Here is a 10149-nt window from a genome sequence, read left to right as displayed (position 1 = left end):
CCAGCCAATCATATGCACATCAGCCTAAAAAGGCTGTTCTGCAAGACCATGGAAGGCATTATCAAGGACCTTATAAACAGGGACATTGTCAACCTCAAAATGCTTGAGCCCACACAGTTTGGTATTGTCAAAGGGAGATCAGGCCTGTTAAACCAGGCTGACTTCTTTGGAGCTGTCAACAAACACATGGAAGAGGGGAAGATGCTGCACATTGCCTACCTTCACCTAGCCAAAGCTTCTGACAAATAATCCACAGTTGACCATAATACATAAGCCTACACAGCTAGGCATCAACCTGTATGTTACCAGATGAGTAGCTAACTGCCTCAATGATAGTACCCTCTCAGTCAAAGTAGTGGAAGCCACCTCTAGTAGTAGACCCTTAAAGAGAGGTGTATACCAAGGATCTGTCTGGGGGCCTCTACTGTTAGGGATATACTGTTCTGAGGTGCAAGACAAAACCAGTGGTCTGTGGCTGACCAGGTTTAGAGATGACTGCAAGCTGGCCACTGTCTTACATACACCTAGTGATGTGAGTATCTTCCAAGAGGCCCTTACAATGTACTAAGCATGCAATCAGGCATGAGGAGACTTGTGCACCAAGGCTGATAGCAACTTGTCAGTTTCTTACCGCATTGGCACAATTGTACAGAAGGCTGTCTACATGGCCCACTTCACAAATAAGGGTATATCATCCAGGAACCAGGAGGCCATAGCATCCCTGTACTCCTCCCTTATCAGACCCATTACCAAGTACAATGGCTCATTTGATATGTACCATGCCAACCACATGCAGCAGCTGCAGAGACCACAGAGGGTCCTGACCAAGAAAATCCAGAGTCTGCAACACCTATCCTATACAGATAGGCTGAAAGCCCTGTCACTCTACTCAGTCTCAAACAGACGGATCATAGGTGATGTGTGTCTGCCTAACAATGCCATTCCCAAATCAGCCTTGATGGAGTTTCTGCATATCCATAAGACAAACCGCACTTGCGCAACCCACATGCAAGGCCCTCACATAGTCTGTGACATGAATAGTACTTGTTTGCAGGATAGATCTGTGTCTCGAACAGTACACTGTCTGTAAAATACACACCCTTCCCATATCTAGCAGAGTACCTGTCTAGCCTTCTTTAAGAAGAAGCTGGATGATTGCATGGGAATCACAAAAGACACCCCTGGGACCCCACCTGTGTCCCAGCTGGACAGGAGAAACAGGTGGTGCAGACTTTGAAGGGACATGGGCAAAAATCTGGGATAGGCTTATGAAAACATCCAGGCCAATTGCCTACTATCATCCTCTGGACCTATGCACCTAGTACTTTACATGTTTCCAGTATGTATTGCAGCCTGACCTGCAATGTTATCTTAAATGAATCCTTGTAAGTCTGAACTAAGTAATTACTGCATTGATAGAGTATTCTCTTGCTCCTTTATTAGTTATTATCAAATATCATTACACCTGTCATTGCGTCTGGTCTGTATAGCACTAAGTCAGCTCTTAGAGTACTTGCATATGCATGTGGTGGCACTGTACAGCTCACTCCAATAGCCTTGGTCTTGGTCACACTTACCATTTTGGTAACAGGCTCATCATACAGTAGGATGTGTCATCCTTTGTTGCCAGCCTTACAGTAGCTGTTAAAGAGATGGATTGTGGCAGTCAGAACTACTTTAAAGTCAGGGCTGAAGGGCCCATAGGTAGCAAAGTTGTGCCAGACTTTAACAGGAGTGTGTGTGTGTGTGTGTGTGTGTGTGTGTGTGTGTGTGTGTGTGTGTGTGTGTGTGTGTGTGTGTGTATGTTATACAAAACTCAAATAGCAAAGTGTGTCTGCCAGCTACTTGGCCAGGGACTGAAGTACTGGTTGAGAGGCTGACAGATGTTTTGGACTGAACACTCTGCTGAGATGTTAACCTCATAAGTGTGCCAGTGTGGAGTGTTAATGGGGATGTGGAGAGAGAGATAGATAAATTATCCCCACACTGACTGTGACCTCTGTGTGCTCTGAAGGGTAATTGTACCTTAATGTGCATGTACTTGTCATCCTGCCATTGTGCACATCCCTCACTGGTGGTAGTGGTGAGTATTTAGGCTCCCAGATGATTGAGCCAGTACAGGGGTGATACACTGACAGTATGTACTCGTGGATACAGATGGAATATCACATCATGTACAGTCATTGAGACCCTCTCAGTCTGACAATGTCATACAGGGTTATTTCACAGATTGTCCAGGTCTCCTTGAGCATTCCTGACATACTCTGCCTAGGTGAGTGTGTACTCTATGCCAGTATCTGATTGCCTCACAACTATGGCTAGCATACCTGCCGATCCGTGCAGCAGGACAGCAAGTTATAGGTAATAGGAGTGGTGGATGTTGGCATTGGGTCAGCAGCAGGGCGTACATACTGAGCATACATTGTAAGGGAATGGATAAAGTACCACATACCCAGGTACCATCACTGTGGCCCAAGAGGTCTGGCTTGCCACAGGCACATTCCCCAAACTATGTGGACAAACATCATGTATTGCTCAACTGGTATGCAGAAATACACATTTGTCTGGCCGGGGGGGTCTACATCTTTCAGGCACATGTACGCATTCCACAAACATCTGGGTGCTGAAGATGTCAGACACCTATGAGGAGGTCACCAAACAACACATATCCACTGATCTCACTTATTGTCTAGCTCAGATGTTCCTGGAATGTCCACATGCACCTGTAGGAGCACTCATCTATTTGTGGGATGTAGGCTTGAATACATGGTACTGTAACACTGCCCATAGGGTACATCCAGCAGTCAGTGGCACTGATGTGTGTGGACACCTAACAACACAGTCTGTCCCAACAGATAGGTCACTTATGGTATTCCTAGTACCATACCAGGTTACTAGGCTGTGAGACTCGAACGGCCATATCCCTAGGCCACATGTTAGCCCATGTGTATGCAAGGCGGCAGCTGATATCCCCATCCAACAGGGACACAGATGGTATCCTAAGGGTGTATTTGCCATCAACCATCCAGTTGACCATGTTACGTCTGCAAAGGTGTAGGTAGCTACTCTACCTGATGTGGACAGGGTGCCCATTCCCTCAGAGGTTGATTGTGTGTGACACACATCCAAGCTGTCAACAAGGCCAGTCCAGGTCACTCACCAGGTGGAGGCTCTGTGTGTGTGTGTGTGTGTGTGTGTGTGTGTGTGTGTGTGTGTGTGTGTGTGTGTGTGTGTGTGTGTGTGTGTCTTAACAGAGTTGAGTATGACCTGCACTCATTCAGCAGTCCCAGCAATGTGGAGTGTGTGATTGCCTGGCATGCCAGAGTGAGGTAACTTTTGAGGGGTATGTATGACACTGGGTAGACAGTTGGCCTCATAGCCTATAGGTGTATGGTAGATGTCTGATGGGCTGGTATGCCCTGGTAGGGAACTTCTGTGATGTCCTCAGCTGCTGCATGTGCCATCTGATGTGAATGATGAATGGAAGATTATGCACAATAATGGTCCTCACTGGGGGGAACATGAAAAATCAGGATCAGGACTGCAATGCATGTTGTAATGCCAATATGGTGAAACTACCCACACACATACTGTGCTGGTATATGGCAGGCATATGATGTGGGTGTTAGCGGTGGATAGTGCTAGCAGATATGGATGTGCAGGATCTGTACATAATGGTGCCCAATGTATGAGGTCCTGTGATATGTTTCCCTGTTCATGTCTTTCAGGTAGAATGTCTCAACAGTGGCAACCAGCCTTTTCTGACACTGAGACTGCAGCAATACTTGATACCATAAGACTGCATTACACAGTTCTGTTCAGGAGGAGCTGACAGCAACTGCAAGAACAGACTGCCCTGTGAACCGAACTAGTGACAAATGTTAACAATCTGGGTCAGCATGGGCGAACCTATAAATAGGTCAGGCACAGGTCCACTAACCTTATCCATCATGCCCGGCAAAGGGCTGCAGCTGTGACCAGGGACCGTACAGCCACAGGTGGGGATCCTGCTATGCAGGTCCCAGTGACACCGACATAGTAGTTGCTCACCAACCTTGGGGCAGCCACCACACCCAAGAAACCATACACACCTATGTCATGCAGGTGGGTGGCGTCCAGACAACAGGCAAGGAGCATGCAGGTAAGGCCCAGTGGACATTATTTCAATACTGTATCATTCATACTGGCATCCTTGGAGTATCTAGATGCATATGTCAGGTCAAACTGCATTTGTGGGTGGAGTTTTGTAATGCACACAAGTGCACAGCTATAGTGAATGACAGCAAACTGTGTAGTGTCAGAGCTACATGTTCATAAATGTATCATTTATCCTGTACCAATGCCACATGTGAGTGTGCTGACAATACCTCTCCACCACAACTACATAGGTCCCTCTGGTCTGGCTGGGGAACAGTAGCCTGAAGTAGGTGAGTATGGAAATGTCTTGTTGTGGCTCAGCAATACCCTAGGAATGTTAAGGGCATGCATTTTTCCATGCAGACAACTGTTACTCTTAGCCATATTGCAATATGTGCATGTTCATGTGTGGTGGGGTTAACTGCAATGCATCACAGTGGTCATCATAAGAGCCTATTCGCAAAAGCTGTAACATTTCTGTAGGTGTTGCCACTGTGCTATACAGGGGTACATCAATATTATGTACACAGGTACAGTGTGTGTTAGGTGAAGGTCCATCACCTACTACCACTCCTCATGTATCTCAGGGGTGTAAATGAGTCTCTCCCCCTCAAAACCTGATGTTAGTGTCTTTGCAGACTCTGATGATGATAGTGGTCATAGCAAGGCACAGGTGGGGGTGTTGGGGGCTGAATCTATGCCATTGGTTGGTATCCCACTTTCACCCACAATGTCCCTGCACACAGTCAGTATGCCAACACATACCCAGTCCCCAGCAGCCACAGATAATGGACAGTTGGAGGGTGTTGGCATGGAACAGGCTAGTGTAGTGATTATGGCAAGTTTGAGTGTAGACACTAGCCATAGCCAGAGAGCAGGTGAGGTCCCACACAGGCAGATGGACAAAGGTGCTTGAAGGAGGACTGCTGCCTAGCAAGCCCCTGTCACAACTGTTACAGTAGGTGTCACCAGATGCATGTTTCAGTCTATTATGGAGGCACAGGCACATTCTGAATGCAACACCAAACAGATGCTCAGGGTCATGAATGCAACACTTCTAGCCATGTGTGATGACCTCTACGGCCTTGGTGATGCCATACATTATTATGCTGATGTCATGGATAGATGGTGGGGTGAGACATTGTCATTGCTTGACCAGGCAATGTCTGTGCTTGAGCATGTGGTGGGAGTAGGGCATCGGCCATGTGGATGTAGGTCAGCAACAAGATCAGCTGAGAGTCCATGTGGCTGTGCATATTCACACTCCCTTAGTGACAGTACTTCAGCACTAATGAAGGGAGGGTGCAGTCCACACTACAACAGAGCAGGCCATGGGCATGTGGTCCTGGCTGGTCCCGTCAAGGGCATGGATCCAGCAGACAGCAGTCACCATCAGGGAGTACTACTGTATCTGGCCTTGGGCCTGATGGTGCCAGTGAGACTCCTGGCAGAACCAGTTCCCATATCCATGGCCAGAGATGGTGAACTGTACATCCTGCCATGTACGGTCTATGGCTGTCCAACATACCCCTGTGTAGGGCAACCACATGGCTTGACTGTGTGTGTACAAACACTCACATATCCCTATGACATGCAGATCACCACCAGACACATACAGCTCCTCTGCATGACCCAGTTGATCAATACCCCTCCAGACACACACACACACACACACACACACACACACACACACACACACACACACACACACACACACACACACACACACACACACAATGTTAATCGTATGGCCCAGCCTAAGCCTCTGGCAAACCCACACCACTCCCTGTGCATGTGATGATACCTGTGCCACATCCCTGTTAACCATACCATTGATGCAGGGACATGCTAAAATGGGTTTAATGCACAGGGAGAATATAGTACAGTGTAGCAATGTAATAATGTGTAAGGTGCTTTCTGCTGGCAATTGTTATGGGTACACATAAAAGTGTATGTACCTTTTTAGCCATGATGCATTATTGCTGCTATTACTGCTGACTGACTGTAGTCTCACATACTGTATTCTGTTTGTGTTCTAGGTGTCTGTGAGTCTGCAGGCTGAGGGCTTGCTGACATAACCAATGATGTGTATGGCAGAGTGGAAACACAGTCACCTTTTAATAGCCAAGGTACAGCTGTATATGTACATGTTTCCAGGTGTGTATGCATGCAACAGTGTGTGAGGGACACTGGGGACAGACAGTGTGGCCTTGCATACATACCCCTTGACACAGCCAGCTAGCCTTCATACATGTCACCTGGGTGTCCTGTAGTACCACAAGCTCATACATACAGAGGAGGTTACTTGAGTACTGGCACTAGGTCCCACACAAGCCTAGCTATTACTTTAACCCCAACAGATTCACCTATCTTGTGGTAACTAGGTAGTCACAGGGCCTTCACATGCCTACATACTGAACACACTTCCTCTGGTTTGCTACTATGACATCTTCTTTGTGTGACATTACCTTAGCTTACAGTATTTCTCATAACTTTAAGGAGCTTCTGATGTGCAATAATGGCTCTATGCAATCAGTACAGAACTGTATGATGTTTATTGTCCTACAGTCTTGGGGCCTCTTTTCACTGTTTCAGTTGTTGTCACAGGTTACACCTTGCCAAACATGGACTGCAACCTACAATGTGGTACAGACATACCTCTCAGTTGTAAAGATTTCCACAGAATGTCCACATTCTTGCCTCATATTTTCGGTCCATTTTCTCATAAACCTGTGTTTTTCTGGCAAGTCATTGCCAAATTATTGTGGGTTGATGTCAAAAAATAATGGCAGACATTATGAGTTGCAGACTTTATACCTTTCAGACTATCTATGCTAATGCAAAACTTGTTATTCTATCACATTTATAGGTTTGTAGGAGCAATATTTGAAAAGTGTCCCTATTATGTGGCCTTTGTCACCCCATTATCTATGGCTTTGTAAACATTTCTAGCTCTAAGAGCTTGGGAGGTATGGGTACAGATGGTGGCCATACCTCTCACCTCTGCATATGTCTGGAGATTGTCCGGATGTCTGACACATAATTTCTTTCCAGCTGTCATAAACATGTGGTGTTCTGGCCAACATTTTGGAAGATCATGACAGACTGACCTTGCAGATAATGATGGATATTGTCATGTAACAACACATACCCTTTGGAAGGTGCATTCAAATGAATGATCTGTTCTGCTATCTATTTCCCATGTGTGTCACAGCAATATGTGAAGGGTGTGTTCAATGTTTGCTGTTTGCCCCAGCTTCCCATATGGCTTTAACCAGATGTCTTTCTGTGAGTGGTTGAGAGATATGCTGGTACATACATACATACGCATGCATACACACACACACACACACACACACACACACACACACACACACACACACACACACACACACACACACACACACACGCACACACGCACACATGCACACACACACACACACACACACACACACACACACACACACACACACACACACACAAACACACACATTCATGGCCTGCTCCTGCTGATAGCTGAATCTCTACCTGCCCAGTTTTACAAACGGTACTGCTAGATACATAACAGAAACACCACAGAGGTAATGTAGTGTTACAGTGTCTGCCACTACTATTCAAGTGGGTGACAACTGCAGGGGCTGTTAGGATTGCCAGTGGAAGGTTCAGAGGCCCGTAACATGGTAGAGCCATCTGAAACAAAGACACACTGCTGCATGGGGACATGCATTGAAACACACATGCACACAGAGTTGACACTTCTCATATTAGATGACCCACCTATCTATTTATGTACAATGCACAGTGATATGACAATTGCATGCACCACAGTGCCTTTGTGTTAGAAACTGTATAACTGTGCTAGTAAGGTGGATGACATCTGTAGGGGCTGCAACTAGGTTGGCAATGAGCGAGTTAACAGGGTGGAAGAGGCAGCCAAAATGGCATAACCATCACATACACACAGCAAAGAGAGCCACAGGGGATATGCATACAGAAACACATACACAGTTGCCAATAGATCACTAACCCTATGTATCCACTTGTATGTACTATAGTGCTACATCCACATTATATGCACTACAGAGATTATATGCTGGGGACATAACTTACTACCTCTTACAACAAGAAATCTTGGGAATGTCCTCATGGATAGTGGGATAAAACACCTAAAATAGCAACTAGTCCCATATATTGTTCTTACATATCTGGGCACGTGATAGAGTAATGGGCTTTGTATCAGCATGATGTTTCAGACAGGTATGAAGTCGGATGCTGACATGTATGCCATTATGGTAACCATGACATATTCTGCAATGATTACTCATAAATGCCCATTGTTAGGGGACACAGACCACATATAGGTTGCAAGTGTCAGAATATTCCATATACATCTGTACAGATGACTGGTATGGCCTGTATAGTTTAACATGGTGCATGTAAGCCAGATGCCATTAACTGCCTCCTTAAAGTAATGCCATGGGGAGGGAGTCAACAGGCCTTAATATGGTATAATGAACACACACAAGGGATATGCTTCACACACAAACACACACACACTACTATAGTTGCCAGTATTGAGATTAGAACCCCTACCTAATTATTTGTACTATAGTATTACACAGTTATTGCATATGCCACAGAGCTTATAGGGCTAAAGAGTGTATACAGGTATTTTTAGGGTGAATGACATCAGTGGGCCTTGTAAAGAAGGGCACTGGGAAGTGTACTGGGTGGGAATGGGAAGGCCTCAAAATACTTTAAATTACACACACACTTACAAACACTTATACATATACACACACACACACACACACACACACACACACACACATACACACACACACCCACACACACACACATTTCCCAGAACTGAGATTAGAATCCGTGCCTATCTAGTTATTAGCACTATACTGTTACATAGTTATTGCACACATCACAGAGTTTCTAGGGCTGAGGGCTGTCCAAAAGTACTTCTAGGGTGAATGACATCAGCAGCCCTTATAAAGTATGGCAATGGGAAGTGTACTGGGTGGGAATGGTCTAAAACACTTTAACCTACAAACACAAACATGCACACTTACATTTTACAGGACTGAGATTAGAACACATACCTATCTAGTTATTTGTAATATAGTGTTACACAGTTATCGCACGCGCCACAGAGCTTATAGGGCTGTCAAGTGTCCAAAGGTACTTCTGAGGTGAATAACATCAGCAGATCTTGTAAAGTAGGGCAATGGTAAGTGTACTGAGTGAGAAAGGCCTCATAATAATTTAACCTACAAACACACACACACACACACACACACACACACACACACACACACGCACTCATACACACAGGCAGGTGATGTGATATTACAACCCCTATCTCAGTACTATTACACAATGGAGCTCACCTTCATGCCGGCACATGTAACTATTTACAACTGGTATACAACTGTCCACAGCAGGACATCACACTATGCCATTCAAGGTATCCCTGTCTATGACTCACTCTGTGTGTGTGTCTACCTATGTGTCTCTATCGCTATCACTGTCTGCCTCTCTCTTCCCCATGTCTATGTGTGTGTATGCTTGAAATATTGTTATATGTTGCCCATATATATGTTTGTGTACCACACACAACAGATGCAGATATATCGCATATGGGCCATTTACAGCTAGCTGAGGGTAATCCTGTCTGATGGGTGTGGGTAGAATCAGTTAAGGTGTACACAGCTGTCTGTATGCAAAGGCATCTCTGCACAGTACAGTTATATGGTCCGATGTGGGTTTAGACATGGGCTGTAATTCTCTATGTGTAGGAGCATACTTAGTATAACCTTCCATAGTAAGAGTGGAACTCCATTCCAGAGATAGTTGTACTCCAGTCCGGAGTTTTGTGTGCTACAGCCATACCTCTCAACCTGTTAGTACAATGAAACTGGGGATAGCCTGCCAAAATGGGGGGACAATGGCCCAAATACAGGGAGATACTGTAAATATTGCTCTTATTAATGTGGAAAGTTG

Source organism: Protopterus annectens, chromosome 7.part0 (genome assembly GCF_019279795.1).
Source record: "Protopterus annectens isolate FY-2018-M chromosome 7.part0, PAN1.0, whole genome shotgun sequence".
Classification (NCBI taxonomy): domain Eukaryota; kingdom Metazoa; phylum Chordata; order Ceratodontiformes; family Protopteridae; genus Protopterus; species Protopterus annectens.
The sequence above is the reverse complement of the archived record's forward strand: the minus strand, read 5'-3'. Positions refer to the sequence as shown.